This window comes from Vombatus ursinus, unplaced genomic scaffold, assembly GCF_900497805.2.
Source record: "Vombatus ursinus unplaced genomic scaffold, bare-nosed wombat genome assembly UNPS02009573.1, whole genome shotgun sequence".
NCBI classification, from domain to species: Eukaryota; Metazoa; Chordata; class Mammalia; order Diprotodontia; family Vombatidae; genus Vombatus; species Vombatus ursinus.
The window spans coordinates 27,630,823-27,653,410 of NW_020949351.1; the positions used below are offsets into that span (position 1 = coordinate 27,630,823).

A 22,588-nucleotide genomic window follows, 5' to 3' on the forward strand; every position below is an offset into this window, starting at 1 on the left:
CACAGATTTAAAGCTGGAAAGGAGTTTAGGGTCATTTAGTCTAAACCTCTCATTTTTACAGATGACTGAGGCTTAAAGGTTATAGTTGTCCAAGATTTTGCAAGCAATAAGTAGCAAAGCCATGATTTAAAGTCATATTTTCAAAACTCCCGATCCAGTATTCCTTTCACTATCATCCTCTAGTTTGGAGTGAGTTATCACTAGAAGTTTGTCCTTAACCCTTTGTTTTTTTGTTTTTGAGTTTCTCTGCTAAGGTGTAGAAAGGTTCTCGACCACTTGGTGAACCAATTCAACTCTACACTGTCCACTTCTCTTGAATCCTTTGCCTCCTTGTTATATCTATAGCCAGTCACAACTTTTCTAAATCCCAGCTTACAGCCTTCTTCAATCCTATTCATTTGTTTTTGAATGGAGCTGGAGAAAATCATGAAACACTGCTGATTGGTTTGTGTAGCATCTGATATGAACTTGACCCTCAGTATAAAAAGACACTCATTCTAGGACCAGTGATGAAGCATGCTGTCCATCTCCTGACAGAGAGGTGTGAAATGAAAAATTTCTTTTTTTTGACATTTCCAGTGTGTGAGTTTGTTTTGCTTGACTGGTTGTTGGGTACAAGGATTTTGTTTTTCTTTTTTTCAATTGGGGGTGAGATTTGTGAGGAAATAGGAGAGGTGTTGCCAATAAAAGAGAAGAAAGAGTCATTGAAACGTTTTTTCAAATGCATAGAGAATAAAAGAAGGAAATTAGGAGGAAAACATAAATAAGCAGTGGAGAGCTTTGAAAATAATATTGAATTTATTAGATATGTTTTTAAAAAGTAAGGAGGATATAATAGAAATATATGGTTTCATAAAATAAGCCTCTTTTTCTGTTCTACTTTGTTTATGAAAATACTCTTTTAAAAAATATTTTAAAACAGTTTTTAACTGAAAAGAAGGACTTGTGCTTTAATAGTTTGGAACCAATGTCAATTATATTTAATCTTAAGTTTCATTATCCTTTAGTATTTTGTGCAATGACTTAGTTGTAGTCATGATTTTTATATTCTAGGTCTGCTCTTTTTACTTTATAAGTTTACAATAAATCTCCCCCTTTTTAAAAAATTCTTCATATTTGCCATTCTTCTTGGTGCAGTTAGCTCAGAATATCAAAATTTCAAAGTTGGAAGGAATCTCAGAAATCAATTAGACCAACCCATACTTAACTTGAGAAATACCATCTACAAAAAAACAAATACAGAAGTGATCATTCATCCTTTGCTTAAAGATGTCTAGTAAGTGAAAACTCACTACCTCCTGAGGCAGGCAGACAAATCCAATTATTTAATAGCTCAAAATATTTGGAAGTTTTAACAGCAAGTCTAAATCTACTTATCTGTAACCTTTACCTAGTTCTATCTTATGGAAGGGGGTGGGGCAAAAGAAACAAGTCTAAACCCTTTGTGTGTGGCAGCTTTTTAAATACTTGAAAACAATCATCATATATCTTTCCCCTCCACCTACATCCCTCAACCCCCCCAACCTCACCCCCCTGCCCCAGTCTACTATGTCCTTTAATGGGAACTTTGTGGACTACTTTCTATTCTTTGATCTTCTGTCTGCTATTCAAGTAGGGCATCATTACCCATGTCTGGAGTGGACATTATGCACCTCTGCTTGATGAAATCGTTCCATTCCTTCAAGACTGAATTCTAGTGCCATCTCTCCTGTGACACCTTTTCTTACTCCCTTCTTTCCGTCCTTCAGTCTCTTTTCTCTTTGTTGAACTGCTCCTGTGCACTGATTACATTCTACCAGAGTTTGGTTGTAGTTTAGTATTGACTGGATTTACCTTATGCGTTCATTGAGTATGTTGTTCTTTGGTCTCTGCTTTCTCTTTGCTTTCGCATCACTTTGCTCAAGTCTTTCTGTGTTACTTAGAATTGTTCATATTTGTTTTTTCTAATGCATAGTAATATTCCATATATGTTCATGTATGTGGAATATATGTTCATATACCACAGTTCACTCAGTTATTCTCCAATTATTGGGCATGTATTTTGTTTGCACATCTTTCAGGAATACATTTTGTTTTGATACATCACTTCCCAATGAACAACTCCTCTCTCCATAGTGCCTTCTCATAAAAAGCAGATAAGCATGAACTTTAACTTATGATTATGATTTACAATACATGTAACATTTGACTCTTAGATTTAGCATTCCTTAATAGAAAGGAAATATGCTTTGATCTTGTTCATCTGGATTGAAGATTGGCTAATATATTTGACCTAAATTCACTTGCCTTTTAGGGATGTCTTCATTCATGTTATTGTTATTGTTCATATTGTTCTTTGGCTCTGTATCAGTTCATAAACTATTACTATAGTTCTCTGGTTCTTCTTATTTGAAATTCCTTGCAAGTTCAGTAATATTCCATTACATTCATAAGTTATTAATAGTACTACTATGAATATTTTGTTACTTTTTTTGTCATTAACCTTCTTGGGGTATAACTCAGTAGTGAGGATCAGTGTTTGAAAGGGTATGAATGACTTACTAATTTTTTTTTCATTTTTACCTTTACATCATCTCTTATTGTAAATGAGATGATTGCTCTTTAACATTGATTGGTAGTTTTGAATAATTTTTCGTATGTTGGCATTTACTTTGAAAATTGTTGATATGTGTTGATCACTTATTTATTGGAGAGTGGTTCTTAATGGAATTTTAATTCCTTACTGATTTTGTGTTACACTTGCATTAGGAGTTTGTTGCAAAGATCCCTTCCTAATCTAAATCTTCTAGTTCTAACTGCATTGATTTTGTTCATGCAGATTTAAAATATCATATAATTTAAATTATAATCTTGATCTTCCATGTAGATGGTAATTTCTTCCCTATTCAAAGATGTGAAAGATTTGACCTTCTATTGTTATTTTTAGTGAATATTTAAAAATTTAGGTAATTATCCTGGCTAAAAATTTTTTGCGTCAGATTGCCTTGAAGTTTTCTCAAGGGTTTATCTTCTTCCTGGTTTTTGTTAGAAAGATGCAGAAATGCTAGTGATTTTTGTGAAGTTATTTTGTATCCTGCTACTTGGCTGAATATATTAATTTTTAATTCTTGTCATGTTATTTTTCTAATGCAATATTCTAAGTAACCTTCATACTGCCTTATAGCACAATATTGATTTCCCTAGTGCCAGTCTTTATTCCCTTAATTTCCTTTTTCTTATCGTAGCTAGAATTATGACTATGATATCAAATAATAGTGGAAGCATCTGATTGTAAAATCTGAAATAATGGAAAAGTGTCTAGCATTTCTCCATTGAAGTTGTCAGCTCTTGGTTTTAGTTAAATACTTTCTAATCATATTCCGGAAAAGTTCTTCCATTACTATGCTCTTCAGTATTTTTCATATAAGTGAATACAGTTTTTTGTTATTATTTTTAAGATCATGGCAATTATTTTTCTAATGTTGAAACATTCTTGTATCTGTAGTATCAATCCAGCTTGTTATAATGAATAATTTTTATAATCTTCATCTATAGTTCTTTTTATCCTTCCTTAGTTTGGTATCAGAATCATATCTGCCTCATCAATGGAAATTGAAAGGCTGATTGCATTATTTTGTGATTATTTAGGTATAGCAATTAATTTCTTTTATGTTTGATAGAATTTACATGTAAATATCTGGTTCAAGAGCTCTTTGGTACTTTATGTGGCTTGTCTAGTTTCTTTTTCTGAGATATTGTTATTTAGAATCTGTATCTTTTGATTTGAGTTGATAGTGGTTGTGTTGTGGTAGTATTGAGTACTTATCATGGAACACTATCATTTCCAAGTCATTCAAAGACATGGAGAAGACTCATGATGGCTATAAGTAGATAGACACATGACACATTTAAAAAAAAAATCCAATAACTGGAGTAAAGAAAGTAATCAAAGAAATTTGGCATTGAAAAAACATGAATATTCTGTGTGCCACATTTATATCCTTGAGATGTCAAGAAAATTGCCAGAATGGCTCTTATAGCACCTTAGGATACCCCCTGTGGTGAATTTACTCTCTCACATTTAGTGAACTTGTCAAATCCCACAGGTTTAATCGTCATCTTTATGCAGATAATTGTTAGGTATATTTATACAGCCCTAGTTTCTCCTGAGTTCCACATTCAAACTAGATACTCTGTAGACATTTTAAATTAACATGCCTGAAACAGAACTCATTATCTTCCACCACTCCCTCTTTCCAACTTCCCTATTTCTGTCAAGTATACTAACATCCTTCCAGTTACTCAGGTTTACAACCTCTTTGTCACCTTGAACTCCCCACTCTAACTCACCCTACATTTAATTAGTTTCCAGAATTTAATTGGAAAAAATAAAAAGGCTACTTTGCATGGGGAATATTAGAGGCCATGTGTCATCTAGCTTTGGATTTCCAGATTCCCTTTCTATATTACCCTGTTCCTCTCATGATAATCCACCTGTTCAAATTTTCTTACTTCTTAGCATTCCTAAGCTTTCTCACTCCTTGACCCTCTGGGAAACCCCTATTCTTTCACCCCCTGTCCTTATGTGTTTGTATCTTACTGACTGAAAATACAATCACCCTAGACTTAAGAAAGGGGCCTTGAGAGATGCAGGTTTAGGCTAGCCAAAAAATAAAATCCTTGTCTTACTCTTAGATGTTGTCTAGGGATGTTAATGGAAAAGGATAATAGGATTAAAGATTGAGAGCCAGAAGGGACCTCAGAGATCCATTTAATGTTGTTCAACTCCTTCAGTTAAAAAAAAACCACAAAAAACAGGTGTGGAAATGGAGGCATAGGGAAAGCGTTAGGTGAGTTGGTCAGGATCATATAGGTCATAAGAATCGGAGGACAAGATTTAACTTGACTCCTCTGTATACAGAGCCTGTGCTCTTTATATGGTATCATGCAATCTCCCATAAGGGAACAGTCCTTTATTACTTATCATGCGGGTTTCTGTGTAATGAAGTTATAATAAAGGTATCAAGAGACTTGGTACTCTTTGTTGTACTATCTTTTCAACTATCTTGTTTAGACTGTTGCCCAGCATGGCAGGTCTGGGTACTTTCTGAATTAATATTATTGGATTTAGAACTAGCTAGAAGAAATTTAGGGCATAGCTGGGATTTTCTTCCAGTCTCTCTGTCTCCAAATCCACATTCTGTCCACAATTGATGTACTTTTGTCAGAGTTCTTGGTGATTCTTGTATTGGCAAAACTAATGGGGAGAAAGATTAAGAAAGAGTGAGTAAAGGTTACAAAGAGGAATTGAAGTGCTGTAGATATCTTTGTTAATTACCATATCTAAAGATAAGATTTTTTCTTCTTTACCCATACTTTAATTCTTGTATCTTTATAGTTTGAAATAGTTTAGTAGTCCAAACAGTACTTAAAATATACTATTTAATTTTCTATTTGGAAATTTTTGTCTTTTTCTAATTTCGTCTTTTTGCTAATAATCTAGTCTCTTTGGACTTTTTCCTTCTTTACTTTTCATGTAGTTCTCTGTAGCTGTTGAAATTTGTTGTAAAATACCTTCAGATCATCTAGCTTTTGAAATAGCCATCTACTTTAAAATAGTCTGCAAAGATGTTTTTTCCTCAGTTTTTATACAGATTTTTTTCCTTTTTTGGTTATCTTATAAAATCCTGCCTTTGCCTGAGTTCTTCTAGATTAAGGACTAACACTGTTAAATTTATATTCCTGATGGCACCTCCTTGGCACATAGGTGTGATAAGAAATGCCTGATTGACGTAGGCTTTTAAAGTTGCTAAAAGATTGTTCCTGAATTGGCATTCTATACCTTAATGCTTAATGTTCAATGATCTTATTGATGTGGGTGCTCCTTCCAGTGGTGTAGGTCCCAAGTCATCCAAGTCTTTTAATCCTCTACCACTTTTTGTTCAAATGTCCCTGTAAATTTTCTAGAGAGTATTATAATACTGGAGAATTTCTTACAAATCTCATGACATTATATGGGAACCAGTGAAGCATGTAGATTGCATCTGTTATTTATCCCTTCCTTTGACTCCATGACTGGCCTATCTCCTTATCCAAGCTTAAATCCTTAATATCTTTATTAACTGAGTAGCTTTGCTGAAATTTTAAAATTTTATTTTAGCAAAATATAATTTACTTTGCCGATTATGGTGTCCACATTGCTAGCTTTTGTAGTGTCTTATGCCCATAATATCCTTTTTTACACTGTCCCCTCAATCACTTATTTTAGTTCTTCTCTAGTAAGCAATGTCAGTAATACAGCACTTTATTTCATTAATTTTTCTTTTTTTTAAATTTTTTTAAATTTTGAACTTAATCTTTTCTATTTACATGTGTGTAACATACACAACATAAGATTTAATATAAAATTATACATTTCTATTTCATACTGTCTACTTTTTTTCCTTGAAAAACTATGTAACAAGTATTACACATCATTTTCAAAGCTGCCCTGCTTTTCTGTGCTTCCTTCTAAGTTTTATTTTGTTCTCTGCTGTGCCCTGTTTTCTCCTTCCTCACCCCACCGTAGAGAAGACTACCATTAGACACAAATGTGTGTGTGTGTGTGTGTGTGTGTGTGTAGATAGATGTAGAACCATACCATACATGCTTCTGCTTAACAGTTCTTTCTCTGGAGGTAGATAGCATCTTCCTTCATTGGTCCTTTGTAGTTGATATAAATATTTATAATACTCAAAATGACTTAATCATTCAAAGTTGTTCTTATAACAGTATTGTAGTTACTGTGTACCATATTCTCTTGGTTGTGTTCATTACACTTTTCATTATTTCATGGAAATATTTCCATGTTTTTTCTAGAATCAACTAGCTCATCATTTCTTATAGAAGAATAGTATTCCATCACAGTCATATATCACAACTAGTTCAGTCATGCCTCCATTGACAGGTATCCTTTCAATTTCCAGTTCTTTGCCACCATAAAGAGAGCTCCTATAAATATTTTAGAACATATAGTGGAATTACTGGGTCAAAGGGTATACACAGTTTTATAACTCTTTGGGAATAATTCCATATTGCTATCCAGAGTGACTGGATCAGTTCACAGTTCCACCGGTAGTAAATCAGTATACCAAGTTTTCCACATCCTCTCCAACATTTGTGGTTTTCCCCTTCTGTCGTTTTAGCGAACTTGATAGGTGTAAGATGATATCTTAAAGTTGTTTTAATTTGCTTTTTCTCTAATCAGTAGTAATTTAGAACATTTTAAAATATATGACTATAGTTTTGATTTCTTCATCAAAACACTGCCTATTCATATCCTTTGACCATTTATCAATTGAGGAATGACTCATAATCTTATAAATTAGATAAAGATCTCTGTATATTTAAATATGAGATATTTATCTGAGAAACTATAAAAATTTTCTTCAGTTTTCTGCTTTCCTTCTAATCATGGCTACATTGTCTTTATTTGTACAAACCTTCTTAATTTAGTGTAATCAAAATTACTCGTTATACTTCTTCTGATGTTTTCTTGATATCTTGTTTATTGATAAATTCTCCTATCCGTAATTGTGATAGGTAATACCTTACATGTTCTTGTCATTTTCTTATGATATCTCCCTTTATATCTATATCCATTTTGACCATGTCTTAGTAAATGGTATAAGATATTGGTCTGTAACCAGTTTCTGCCAAACTGCTTTCCAGTTTTCCCAACAATTTTTACCAAAAAATGAATTTTTAATCCAAAAGCTTAAATCTTTACATTTGTCTTATTCAAGGTTACTATACTTATTTGCTACTATGTATTTTGTGTCTGTTCTGTTCCACTGATCTACCTCTCTATTTCTTAGCCAGCACCAGAGTTTTGATAATTAGTGCCTTATAATGTAGTTTGCTGTATTATAGCTATATTATGCTATATTATATATAGCTATTTATTATATATGTCTATATTATAGCTATATTATGCTAAACCTCCTTCCTTTAAATGTTTTTCATTAATTTCTTTGCTATTCTTGACCTTTAGTTCTTCCAAATGAATTTTGTTACTACTTTTTCTAACTCAGTAAAATAATTTTTTGGTGGTGGGTAATTGGGACAGTACTGAGTAAGTAGATTAGGTAAAATTGTCGTTTTTATTATATTGGCTCTGCTTACCCACAAATAATTAATCTCTCCAGTGATTTAAATTTAACTTTATTTGTATAAAAAACATTTTACTGTTATGTTTACATAGTCCCTGATTTTGTTTTGGTAGGTATATTCTGAGGTCCTTTATACTGTCAACAGTATAAAAGTATACAGTTATTTTAAATGGAGTTATCTCTTACTATCTCTAAGACAGATTTCTATACCCAACTGAATGTGTATGTTTTTCCCTTTTTTGAGCCAATTCTGATAAGAGTAAATTTCACTTATTCCCTTTTACCTCCTCCAGCTCTTTGCCTCCACAGTAAAAGCTTTTTCTTGCCTCTTAGTTACAGATATCATCTTGCCATGTAGGAATGTAAACAGTTTAACCTTATTAAGTCTCTTATGATTTCCCTTTCCTGTTTACCTTTTTATTCTTCTCTTGAGTCTTGTATTTGAAAGTTAAATTTTCTGTTCAACTCTGGTCTTTTCATCAAGAATGCTTGAAAGTCCTCTACCTCATTGAATGTCCATTTTCCCCCCTGAAGGGTTATACTTAGTTTTGCTGGGTAGGTGATTCTTGATTGTAATTCTAGTTTCTTTGCCCTCTGGAATATCATATTCAAGGCCCTCCGATCATTTAATGGAGAAGCTGATAAATCTTGTGTTATCCCTAACTGTGTGTCTACCATACTTGAATTTTTTCTTTCTGGCTGCTTGCAGTATTTTGTCCTTGACCTGGGAGCTCTGGAATTTGGCTATAATATTCCTGGCAGTTTTCATTTTGGGATCTCTTTCAGGAGATGATGAGTGGATTCTTTCAATTTCTATTTTACCCTTTGATTTCAGAATATCAAGGCAGTTTTCCTTGATAATTTCTTGAAAGATGATGTCTAGGCTTTTTTTTTTTTTTAAATCATGGCTTTCAGGTAGTCCAGTAATTTTAAAGTGATCTCTCCTGGATCTGTTTTCCAGGTTAGTTGTTTTTCCAATGAGATATTTCACATTGACTATTTTTTTTTCATTCTTTTGGTTTTGTTTTATAATTTCTTGATTTCTTATAGAGTCATTAGCTTCCATTTGCTCCATTCTAAATTTTTTTTTTTGGTTTGGCAGTGGGGTTAAGTGACTTGCCTAGGGTCACACAGCTAGTAAGTATTATGAAGCCAGATTTGAACTCAGGTCCTCCTGAATCCAGGGCCAGTGCTCTATCCACTGCACCACCTAGCTGCTCCACTCCATTCTGATTTTTAAGGAATAATTTTCTTCAGTGAGCTTTTGGACCTCCTTTTCCATTTGGCCAATTCTGTTTTTTAACACATTCTGCTCATTGGCTTTTTGGACCTCTTTTGCCATTTGGTCTAGTCTATTTTTTAAGGTGTTATTTTCTTTAGTATTTTTTTTGTCTCCTTTACCAAGCTGTTAACTCATTTTTGCTTTTTTGATGAGGCAGTCGGGGTTAAGTGACTTGCCCTGGGTCACACAGCTAATAAGTGTCAAATGTCTGAGGTCGGATTTGAACTCAGGTCCTCCTGACTTCAAGGCCAGAGCTCTATCCACTTGTACCACCTAGCTGCCCCTGTTAACTCATTTTTCATGATTTTCTTGTGTCACTCTCATTCATCTTCCCAATTTTTTCTTTACCTGTCTTACATGATTTTCAAAATCCTTTTTGAACTCTTCCATGGCCTGGGGCCAATTCATATTTTTGGTGGAGGCTTTGGATGTAGGACCCTTGGCTTTGTTGTCTTCTGAGTATGTGTTTTGCTCTTCTTGTCACCATAGTAACTATAGTTACTATGTCAATAGTCAGAATTTTTTTCCATTGTATGCTCATTTTCCCAGGCTTATTGGTCACTTTTTAAAAAAATTATTTATTTATTTTTAGTTTTCAACGTTCTCTTAAGATTTTGAGTTTTAAATTTTCTCTACCTCCCGATCTTCCCTGCCCCCAAGACAGCATGCAGTCTGATAAAGGCTCTACTTATACATTCATGTTAAGCATATTTTCCCATTAGTCATGATGTAAAGAACCATTGGAACTAATGGGAGGAACCATGAGAATGAAGCAATAAAACAAAATAACAAAGGAAAAGAAGAGCAAATAGTTTGCATCCATTTGCATTCAGACTCTACAGTTCTTTATCTGGATGTGGATAGCATTTTCCATCATGAGTATTTTGGAGTTGTCTTAGATCCTTGAATTGCTGAAAAGAGCCAAATCTATCAAAGTCAGTCATCTCACTATGTGACTGTTACTGTGTACAATGTTCTCCTGGTTCTGCTCATTTCACTCAGCATCACTTCATGTGAGTCTTTCTAGGTTTTTCTGAAGTCTTCCAGGTCATCATTTCTTATTTCTTAGCATAATAGTATTCCATTACATTCATATACTACAACTTGTTCAGCCATATGCCAATTTATGGGCATTCCCTCAATTTCCAATTCTTTGCTACCACAGAAAGAGTTGCTATAAATATTTTTGTACATGTGAGTCCTTTGTACATGTGAGTAACGTGGTGTTGCTGGGTCACAGGGTATGCACAATCTTATAGCCCTTTGGATATAGTTCTAAATTTCTCTCCAGAATGGTTGGATCAGTTCACAATTCCACCAACAATGCATTAGTGTTCCAGTTTTCTCACATCTTCAACATTTATCATTTTTCTGTTTTTGTCATGTTAGCCAATCTGATAGATGTAATGTGGTACTTCAGAGTTGTTGTGATTTGCATTTCTCTAGTCAGTAGTGATTCCTCTGAAAACTGCCTGTTTATATCCGTTGACCATTTGTCAATTGGGGAATGACTTGTATTCTTATAAATTTGACTTAGTTTTCTCTATATTTTAGAAATGAGGCCTTTATCAGAGACACTGGCTGTAAAAAATTCTTTCCCAGTTTTCTGCTTCCCTCCTAATCTTGGATTCATTGGCTTTGTGCAAAACGTTTTCAATCAGTTATAATCAAAATTATCTATTTTGCATTTCATAATGTTCTCGATCTCTTATTTGATCATAAATTCTTCACTTCTCCATAGGTCTGAAAGGTAAACTATTCTTTGCCCTCCTAATTTGCTTATAGTATCAGTCTTTATATCTAAATCCTGTACCCATTTTAACTTTATCTTGGTATAGGGTGTCAGATGTTGGTCTTTACTCAGTTTCTGCCGTACTATTTTCCAGTTTTCCCAGCAGTTTTTGTTAAATGGTGATTTCTTATCCCAGAAGCTGGAGTCTTTGGATTTATCAAATAGTAGATTAGTGTAGTCATTGACTGTTTTGGCTTGCATACCTAACCTTTTCCACTGATCCACCACTCTGTTTCTTAGCTAGTACCAAGTAGTTTTGATGAGTGTTGATTTGTAATACAATTTAAAATCTGGTACAGCTAGGCCACCTTCCCTTACATTTCTTTTCATTAGTTACCTTGATATTCTGGACCTTTTTTCTTCCAGATGAATTTTGTTATTTTTTTCTAGCTCTATAAAATAATTTTTTGGTACTTTGGTATGGCACTGAATAAATTAATTTAGGTAGAATTGTCATTTTTATTATATTAGCTCAGCCTAACCATGAACAACTGATATTTTTCCAATTATTTAGATCTGACTTTATTTGTGTGAAAAGCATTTTATAATTTTGTTTGTATAGTTCCTGGGTTTGTTTTGGCAGGTAGACTCCCAAATATTTTATAATGTCTACAGTAATTTTAAATGGAATTTGTCTATCTCTTGCTGCTGGGCTGTGTTAGTACTATATAGAAATTCCAATGATTTGTGTAGGTTTATTTTATATCCTGCAACTTTGCTGAACTTGTTTATTATTTCAAGTAATTTTTTTACTTGATTCTCTAAGATTCTCTAAGTATACCATCAAATCATCTTCAAAGAATGATAGCTTTGTTTCTTTTTTGCCTACTCTAATTCCTTCAATTTCTTTTTTTTCTCTAATTGCTACAGCTAACATTTCTAGCATAATATTGAATAACAGTGGTGATATCCTTGCTTTACCCTGATCTTATTCAAAATGCTTGTAGCTTATCCCCATTGCATATAATGTTTGCTGAAGGTTTTTGATAGATACTATCTATTATTTTAAGGAAGACTCCATTTATTCCTATACTCTCTAGTGTTTTTAATAGGGATGGGTGTTGTGTTTTGTCAAATGCTTTTTCTGCATCTATTGAGATAATCATGATTTGTTAGTTTTGTTGTTGATATGGTCAGTTATGCAGATAGTTTTCCTAATATTGAACCAGCCCTGCATTCCTGGTATAAATCCTACCTGGTCATAGTATTATCCTCGAGATAAGTTGCAATTTCTTTGCTTGTATTTTATTTAAAATTTTTGCATCTATAATCATTAGGGAGATTAGTTTATAATTTTCTTTGTCTGCTTTGGCTCTTCCCAGTTTGAGTGTCAGCACCATATTTGTATCATAAAAAGAAGACTCCACCTGGTTTCCCAAATAGATTATATAGTATTGGAGTTAGTTGTTCTTTTAAATGTTTGATAGAATTCACTTGTAATTCCATCTAGCCCTGGAGATTTTTTCTTAGAGAGTTCATTGATGGGTTGTTCATTTTCTTTTTCTGAAGTGGGGTTAAGTATTTTATTTCCTCTTCTCTTAATCTGGGCAATTTATATTTTTGTAAACATTCATCCATTTCACAAAGATTGCCAAATTTATTGGCATACAGTTGGACAAAATAGCTCCTAATCATTGTTTTGATTCCTCTTCATTGGTGGTGAATTCACCTTTTTCATTTTTTGATACTGGTCATTTGATTTTCTTTATTTTTTTTTAACCAAATTAACCAAAGGTTTATCTGTTTTTTTGTTTTTTTTCCCCCATAAAACTAGCTTTTAGTTTTATTTATTAGTTCAGTAGTTTTCTTAACTTAAATTTTATTAATCTCTCCTTTGGTTTTCAGAATTTTTAATTTGATATTTAATTGGAGATTTTCAGTTTGTTCTTCTGGTTTTTTTAGTTGCATGCCCAGTTCATTGATCTCTTCTTTGTCTGTTTTATTCATGTAAGCATTTAGACTTAAACTTCCCCTAAGGACCATTTTTGCTGCATCCCTTAAGTTTTGGTATGTTGTCTCATTGTCATTCTCTTGGATGAAGTTACTGATTGTTCCTATGATTTATTGTTTGATGCACTCATTCTTTAGTATTAGATTATTTAGTTTCCAATTAATTTTTAGTCTCTCTTTCCATAGACCTTTATTACATATAATTTTTATTATATCACGATCTGAAAAGGATGCATTTAATATTTCTGCCTTTTTGCATTGCATTGTGAAGTTTTTATGCACTAGTACATGGTCAGTTTTTGTGTAGTTGCCATGCACTGCCAAGAAAAAGGTATATTCCTTTCTGTCCACATTCAGTTTTCTCCAGAAGTCAACCATATTTAACTTCTCTAAAATTCTATTGATCTCCTTAACTTCTTTCTTGTTTATTTTGTGGTTATATTTATCTAGTTCTGAGACGGAGAGGTTGAGGTCCCCTCCAGTGTAGTTTTCCTGTTTATTTCTTCCTGTATCTCCCTTTACTTCTCCTTTAAGAATTTGGCTGCTATACCATTGGTGCATATATGTTTAGTAATGGTATTACTTCATTATCTATGGTACTTTTTAGCGGGATATAGTTTCCTTCCTTATCTCTTTTAATTAGATCTATTTTTGCTTTTGCTTTGTCTGAGATCAGTATTGCTACCCCTGCTTTTTTTTTTACTTCAGCTGAAGCATAATATATTCTGCTCCAGCCTTTTACCTTTACTCTGTGTGTATCCATCTGTTTCAAATGTGTTTCTTGTAAACAACATATTACATATGTAATGTAAACAACATTATGGTTCTTAATCCACTCTTCATCCCATTCACATTCACAGTTATGATTACTATCTTGTCTTCCTCTCCATCCTATCCCTGGCAGCCCCCTTCCCCCCACCCTGTTATGCTTTTTTCTCTCCTTTCTTCCTTTCCTTCCTCAGTAGAGTTTTGCTTTCAACCATCGCCTCCTTCAGTCTGCCTTCTCTTCCATCACCCTCTCCCTTTTCTTTCCCTTTACTCTTCCTACTTCTTCACTCCATCCCCTTTTCTTTTCCCATTTCTCTCCTACTTCCTATAAGGTAAGTTAGATGTTTATACCTAACTGATTATGTTATTCCCTCTTTAAATTGAATCTGATGAAAGTAAGGTTCAAACAATGCTCATCTCCCTTCCTTCTTTCCCTCTACTGTATTAGGTTTTTATGCCTTTTTGTGTGATGTAATTTACCCTTGTCTGCTTCCTCCTTTCCTCTTCTCCCAATACAATCCCTTTTCACCATTTAATTAGATTTTTTGCCATTACATCAAAGTCAACTTATACCCATGCCCTCTTTCTAAGTATGCCCCTCATAATAACATTTCAGTTCTCAAGAGCTACACATGTCATCTTGCCTTGTAGGAATGTAAACAATTTGCCCTTATTAATATGTTTTTTTCTTTCCTGTTTACCTTTGTATGCCTCTCGAGTCTTGAATTTAAAGATCAAATTTTCTATTCTATTCAATAGAAATTCTTATCAGGAAGGTTTGGAAGTCCCCTGTTTTGTTGAATGTCCATCTCCTCCCCTGAAAGATTATGATCATTTTCGCTGGGTAGTTGATCCTTGGTTGTAATCCAAGCTCCTTTGCTTTATGGAATATTGTATTCCATTTCCTCAGGTCTTTTAATGTAGAAACTTCAAGATCCTTCATAATCCTGACTATGGTTCCATGATATTTAAATTGTTTCTTTCTGACTGCTAGCAGTATTTTGTCTTTGATCTGGTAATTTTGGAGTTTGGCTACAATATTCTTTGGCGTTTTCAATTTAGGATCTCTTTCAGGAGGTGATTGGTGGATTCTTTCAATGACTTAATTTACCCTCTGGTTCTAGGACCTCGGGGCAGTTTTCCTTGATGATTTCTTGAAGGATGTTGTCCAGGCTCTTTTTTTCATCATGGTTTTCAGGCAGACCGATAATTTTTTAATTGTCTCTCCTGGATCTGTTTTCCAGGTCATTGTTTTACCAATAAGGTATTTTACGTTTTCTTGTATGTTTTCATTCTTTTGTTTTTGTTTGACTTGATTCTTGCTCTCTCATAGAGTCATTAGCTTTGATTTGGCCCATTTTACTTTTTAAGGACTTGTTTTCTACAGTTAATTTTTGTCTTTCCTTTTCCAAGCTATTGACCCTCTCTTGCATACCTCTCATTTCTTTTCCCAGTTTTTCTTCTGCCTCTCTTATTTGACTTTTTAAAATCCTTCTTGAGGGGCAGTTAGGTGGCGCAGTGGATAGAGCACTGACCTTGAAGTCAGGAAGACCTGAGTTCAAATCCAGCCTCAGACCAAACACTTGACACTTACTAGCTGTGTGACCCTGGGCAAGTCACTTAACCCCAGTTGCCTAAAAAAAAAAAAATCCTTCTTGAGCTCTTTCAAGAAGGCTTTTTGGGTTTGAGACCAGTTCATATTCCCTTTCGAGGTTTCAGATGTAGGTATATTGACAATGTTGTCCTCTTCTGAATTTGTGCCTTGATATTCCCTTTCCCAGTAATAAGAATCTGTGGTCATTGTCCCATTTCTGCTTTTTGTGCATGGTGTTTGCCTATTTCTTGATTTTTTTTTTTTTTAGGGAAAAAAAAATTCAGCTGTCCTGCTGGAGGGAATGGGACACTTACCCAAGCTTCTTTTCCTGCTCACCTGGGCCTTGCAACAGAGCTGTTTCACTGCTGGTGGATGTCTGTCAGCCTGGAGCTTTGGGAGTCCTGGTGTTGTCACTTGCCTGCTCCACCAACCTGGGTCTCAGGATCTCCCCCTAGTATGCTGAGGTGGGGTTTGCCACTGGCTTGATGGGATGACTCCTGTCTTGTACTGCTTCCCCTCCCCCAGAGCAAGAGGGAGCCTTTCTCATTAATCCCCAAGCTTCCTGGGCTACAGGACTGCAGCACCCTGTCTTTTTGCTGGCTCCGGGTTTTTCCTGGGTTGATATTTTCTGGACTTTCAGAGGTTGATAAGGGAGGGTGAGAGTGCGAAATTCCTCTTAGTCACTTTTAACTTTTTGTTAAATTTGGGCTTTGCTTCCGGTGTGGAGGGTGCACTGTCCCAAGTTTCAGGGGTTTTGTGCAGCTGTTTTCAGAGATACTTCTAGGGATCTGTAAGTTTTCAGTTCTTCCAAAGTGGTATAAACTAAAGAGAGGTGTTTACTCCTCTTCTGGTCAGTGCTCTGGTATGTGAGCAACCACAAATACTCTTTTCTGGCCTGGCACTGTACCCTCTCCTGGTGCCACAAGCTTTGCTGTGTTAATGCTCCTCTCCACCCTCAAGTCCTGCCACTCAGGACTGTGACCTGGATCCAAGTATGGGTCAAGCAACAGAGTCCTGCCTCAGTGTAGCAAAAAGACCCCTGTAATCTCCTCCTAACCATTTGTTTGACCCCCTTACCGTCTATGGGTTGAGAATTCTGGAAACAGACACTGCTGCTGCTGATTCATTGACTCCCAGGGTCTGCTCCTGGTTTGCTAGGGCTTGGGCTGTGCTACCTTGGCCTGCACTGGACTGAGCTCCTCTCTCATCCAAGTGCAACAGACCTTTCCTGCCAACCTTCCAAATTTTGGAGTGTGGGCTGAGAGTTCTGCAAACTGCCAATGCTGCCAGTGATTCAGTCACCCCAAAGCCTGTTCCAGGTTTGCTAGGGCCAGGTTGGCGCTGGTCCATCCTGGCCTCGACTGTGCTCCTCTCTCACCCTGGTGCAGCAGACCTTTCTTGCTGACCTTCCAAGTTGTCTTGGACTGGAAATTTGTTTCACTCCATATTTTTTTTTTGTGAGGCAATTGGGGTTAAGTGACTTGCCCAGGGTCACACAGCTAGTAAGTGTCAAGTGTTTGGTCTGAGGCTGGATTTGAACTCAGGTCTTCCTGACTCCAAAGCCAGAGCTCTATCCACTGTGCCACCTAGCTGCCCTTTACTCCATCTTTTGGTGGGTTCTGCTGCTCTAGATTTTGTTTAAAGTCATTTTTAAAGGTATTTGGAGGGGTTTGGGGGAAAGCTCAGGTGAGTCCCTGCCTTTCCTCTGCCATGTTGGCTCCATCTCTATACCCTACTACTTTGCTAAAATTGTTTCCATAAATTTTTTAGTTGAATCTTTAGGATTTTCCAAGTATATCATCATATATATGTTTCACAGGTAACAACTCTTCATCCCCTAAGCTGCAATGGGGGCCAGTTGAGGCAAACACAGATTTCCCCCAAGCCTTGATTGGGGCCGATCAAGGCAGGTACATGCATTCCTTTATGTGTTACCCAAATCATCAAAATGGGTTCTCTGTTTACTAATCAGTGCTCACTTGCTTTACAGGGCAACAGACAAAGAAGGCATCTTGCCAACATTAAGCTCACAGGTTAGCTTTAGCAATATGGTCATGACGTAGCACAGTACAGTATGCCACCCCTATATCGTGACTGCATGGTAGAAGTTGTTTTCAACCATAATTTGTGGGAAATAGTATCTAGAATATTGGAACTATTATCTAAAAAGGAATAACAAAATCCTTACACACACTAAAATCCACCTTACTTACACTATATCATGTACAAAAAGAGCTTTAACACCTCATTGCCCATTCTGATTTCTTCGATTTATTTTTCTTTTACCAGCATTTGTAATACTACAATATTGAGTAATATTGGTGACAGTGGACATTCTTGTTTCACTCTTGATCTTCTTGGAAAGGTTTCTAGCTTATCCGCATTACATAATATTTGTTGATGATTTTAGGGAGATGCTTCTTATCATTTTAAGTAAAAATACCTTTATATCTGTGCTTTCAAATGTTTTTAATAAGAATGAGTGTTGTATTTTATCAACTTGTTTCTTTAAAATATTTGAGCATGTGTTACTTTATTCTTGTCTATGGTCCTTTAGATCATTGAATCATAGAGCTGGAAGGGACATTGGAGATGAAATGAGATATTTGCCACAGTGCCTGGCACATAGTAGGCACTTAATAAATACTTAATCCCTTTCTTTCCTCACCTAATCCAACCTCCTAATTTTATAGATGAGGAAACTAAGACCCAAGATGTTATGATTTAACCTTATCACTGGATGGTATCAGAGCTTTTCCATTGTTTGTACTTTAATTTAATGCTTGTTGTCCTATTGACAGTGCTTTGGAGGTGCTATTTTTTTTTTTTTTTTACATATATGCACGTTATTTTTAGATATTGTTGTTTCTCATTGTTTTAGATATTACCATTTTAAATTAAGAGGAAAGTCTTGTTTCCCTTACTTTGCCATCTTCAGTGAGTAGGATGTCCTAGTTCTTGTTCATTTGCCTAGTCTCTTGACCGTATACTCAACTGAACTTTCTGATAAATAATTTACTTGTTTTATTTAATTCACCCCTTTTATGACCTTCTGTTTGACCTGACCCTTTTAGATTTTTGCCCTTGCCTAATTTTTTGCCGCAGATGCAGGTTGTGATCACCTTGTTTAGGTTCTAGCCTACCAGTTTGTGTTTCTGACTTCTTGTTGCTAGTTATACAAATTTCCTAAATCCTTATGCAATATTTCTTCCTTTTCGTACCTTAACTTTATGCTTAACCCTTTACAGTATGTTAAATTACTTGGACTTTGTATCTATTACAGTGTTTTAATCATTACTAGATACTGCCACCTGGCCCTAGACCCTTAGTAATTTCAGGGCATGTCCCTTAGTTAGATTTGTTCCTGCATCTCTGTTGTGTTCTCCTTACCTTTTTGGCTGTGACTTCTATTGTTGAAATTCAGAAATCTGTCAGCACATCTTGTTTTTGCCCTGGCCTCTGTGAGTTAGTAACAACACAGATATTTACTAGGTGAAATTCTGCCCTGGCTGTCCTTGCTTCTTGGGTATTTTTGACATTACAAACTCAGGTAGCTTCTTTGTGGCCAGAGGTATAGACCTATTATTTAAGTCAAGCCCCTCAACTATATTTCTTGATTCATTTCAGGCCAACATTTCCATTTATGCCCATATCTTAATAGATAGGTTACATAGTAAGTTTTTGCTTGCAGGTTGCCCTGTTCGAGACTACTTTGCTCTTGAAGTTGATAAAACCATTTGAAGTTATTTTCAACCTACTTATCCAGCCTCTGACTTAACATTTAGAGATGTGGACCAGGCTCAGGTTGAGAAGGAATTGTGGTAGTGTGGTCCCCGTGTTTTGTTTTGTTTTTTTTTTTTTTTTTAGCATGCTGCCAGTTTATGCTGCTTAGTGAGAAATCATAGTATAATCACACAGTATAGCATTGATATTTTTGACATGGGACTTTATCCAGACCATTTAAAGAACATTTTCAAAGCTGAGCCCACTTATGGCTCTTATCAAATTGTGTCAACGGCACAATCTTGGGTTCTGTTTATATTACAGAGAATTAGCTGCTTGCCTCTTGTCAAAATGGCTGCTTACCTGAGAAGTTATGAAATGTTATTGTCTATTGCTCTTACAAGTCTTTTTAACAGGCTGCCTGAAATCCTTTGGAGGGCCACGTATTGTACAGGTCTGCTCTCTATATATACAAATCCTGTTCACTTTTTCTTAACTAATTGTTCTTTTGTGGATGCTTGCATTTTATTCTGAAAGCACTTATTTATAGGCCTTAGCAGTGACTGAAAAACATTAAGCACGCTTCTGAGTTTCCTGTTCAAAATTTCATAATCTCCAGAAATATTTTCTAGGTTTCTTGTTGCATTGGTCATCATGTTCAACAAGGCCTTGGAAATGCTGTACTATGTGTGGAATCCAAACTAAGAAAATAACATATGTTCTGATCATAGCTGGTAGACTTGTGGCAACCTTAGAGTTAACAAAAAATCAGGACTCATCTGTTTTTCCTTTGGAGAATGTTAGATGTCCTGTCTCTAAGCAGAAGCTACTGAGAGGTTTTTCTGACTTTTCCTGTGTTAACTGTCACTGTTTGCCCCAGGTGCATGTTTTCTGTAATTAATAGCTTCCTGCCAAATGCCCCAATTCAGACAATAAGTGTGGTCACCTACTATTTCTGAAGAAACTACTTATTTTCTAACCACAGATCACATCAGAGTCTGTTTACCTCTATCTTGCCTTTTTTCTCTGCCAGTCTTCTCGGTGATGATATTGCCCTCTGTTAATGACCGTTACTTCAAAAGCCCCTTAGATTCTGTCATCGGCCTGCTTTTACCAACTTTATCTCTTTACTATTCCCCTACATAATTTTTCATTCTAAAACCAGATTGAGACTAGAGCTTTCCCTTGTACTTTTCATTTTCTTTGTCTTTCTGTTTCTTCTTCAAGAACCCAGACTCATCTCCATTCTATCAGAATAGTAATGAATGAATGAATGTGTTTATATTTCTGTATGCATGTGCATTTGTAATTGCTTGTTTTGAAATCTTTTTATCCTTTAAGACCTGATTTAGTGTCATCTCTTCCATGAATCTTTCTCTTATGCTTCCTACCTCTTTACCTCTAGGAGGCCAAAGTGGCAGGCATCTTGATAAAGTGGAAAGATGACTGGATTTGGAATTTAAGGTCTTGAGTTGAAACCTGGCTCAAGTGATTTACCTATGTTGCAGTGGGTAAATTGTTTAACTTCTTTCAACTTTTGTCTTCATCATGTAAAATAAGAAAGTTTGATTAGATAACCTTTTAAGTCCCTTTCAATTTTAAATCTATGATCTAGTCATAAGTGAGCTCTCCTAAATATAGTATAGAAATTTTTACACCTGATGTGCTTTTTACAAATTCTAATTTCTCATAGATACCTGTGTGCCTGTTTTATGTTCCCCAGACATATTAAATACTCTTTGAAAGCAAGGACTGTGGTTAATATTTTTGTTTCCCAGAACTGTACTTCCACAGGATCCTGTATATAGTAGATCCTTAACATGTATAATTAAGTTGGTAGAAAGGTTACTGTAGCATAGCTGTTCATATAGCTAAACTTATGGATATTATATAATCTAGTGAGGTTTGGGACAGAAGCAGAGTGGAAAATATCTTTTTCAAATTATATAGTAAGATGGGGCAGTTATAGCATGATGGATAGAGGACTGGCCTGGAGTCAGGAGGACCTGAGTTCAAATCCAACCTCTCACACTTCACACTGACTAGCTGTGTGACCCTGGGCAAGTCACTTAACCCTATTGCCTAGATCCCCTCCACTACCCCCCCCCCCCAAAATTAGATAGTAAGGTTTTTCAGGGCATGATCTTGTCTTCCTCACCTTTATATGTATTTTAATAGGGTTTTATTTTCTTATAGTAGGTAATAGAATAAACTTTTGTTAAGTGAATGAGATAATTTTGTATATAATATAGACACTTTGAATATTTGGTAATGCTATAGGAGCTTTGCAATACTACAATGACGTTTCAACATTAAAATATATCCACTGAGATTTTCAATTTAGAGGCATATCTTAATCACATTTAATTTTTCTCTGGTAAACCCTATAGAACTTTAACATAATTAATCTGGCTGATTCTTAAGCATTGTGACAAATATTTTCCTTATATCTGTTTTGTCCAGTCCAACAAACATTTTATGAAGCTCCTACCATGTGTAATATGCTACTAAGCATTGGATGTATATAGACAAAGCAAAACATCCCTTATTTTCAAGGAGTTTACATTATACTAAAGGGAGGAAGCAACATGTAAATGAACTATGGTAAGATCACAAATGATTGGAACCATTAAACTTTTCAAAAGATAGTAGAATCTCCAAGATACCTCCCCTCTCTATGTCCTGTCCTGGAATGCAGCTGTGCTTTACATAGTTCTGCTTTTGGTAGCAAAGTTGTAGGAAAGTGTGATTTTTTTTTTTTTATTGAAACACATCTTCTATGATAGAATTCAGTATAATTTGAAAAATCTGATAATCCTTGACAATTAGATTAATTAAATTTACCTTGTATAAAGGTCTCAGAATAAAGATAATTAGTTTTGAGCTCCTAAAAAAATTCCTCAATTGTGTATATGATCATACTTGTTTTGTTGTATGTTCTGGTTTATATATGTTGTGTCCCCCATAAAGGGGCAGGGCTGTTTGTGCTTTTTCTAATACTTCGCACAGTGCTAAGTATAGTGAATGATTAGTAAATGCTTGTTAACTTATTGATTGAAAATATCGCAGAGGTCAGTCAACACCCTAATTTTAAAGATGGAGTAATTGAGACCCAAAGAAGTTAAGTGACTTGCCCCTTAAATATATTGATGGTGAGATGGAAGACACCATTAAAAGCCAACAGGATTAGTTCTCAGCTCATGGTAATTTCAAGAACAAGATAATGACGATGGGAGGTAATAGAATAGCCAACACTGTAACAATCCATTAGTAGAGGATTATATTGTTTTTATATATAGTGTGAGAGGAGTACATAAAAATGCACTTTGATAAACCTTTCATCTCATGAA

The 22,588-nt window shown here is 35.1% G+C and overlaps 1 protein-coding gene across 4 annotated transcripts in view; it reads left to right on the plus strand.

Annotated features, from left to right (window-relative positions):
- Positions 1-22,588, plus strand: part of ADNP2 (ADNP homeobox 2) — a 56,392-nt gene that overhangs the window by 13,643 nt on the left and 20,161 nt on the right. The window lies entirely within an intron of this gene.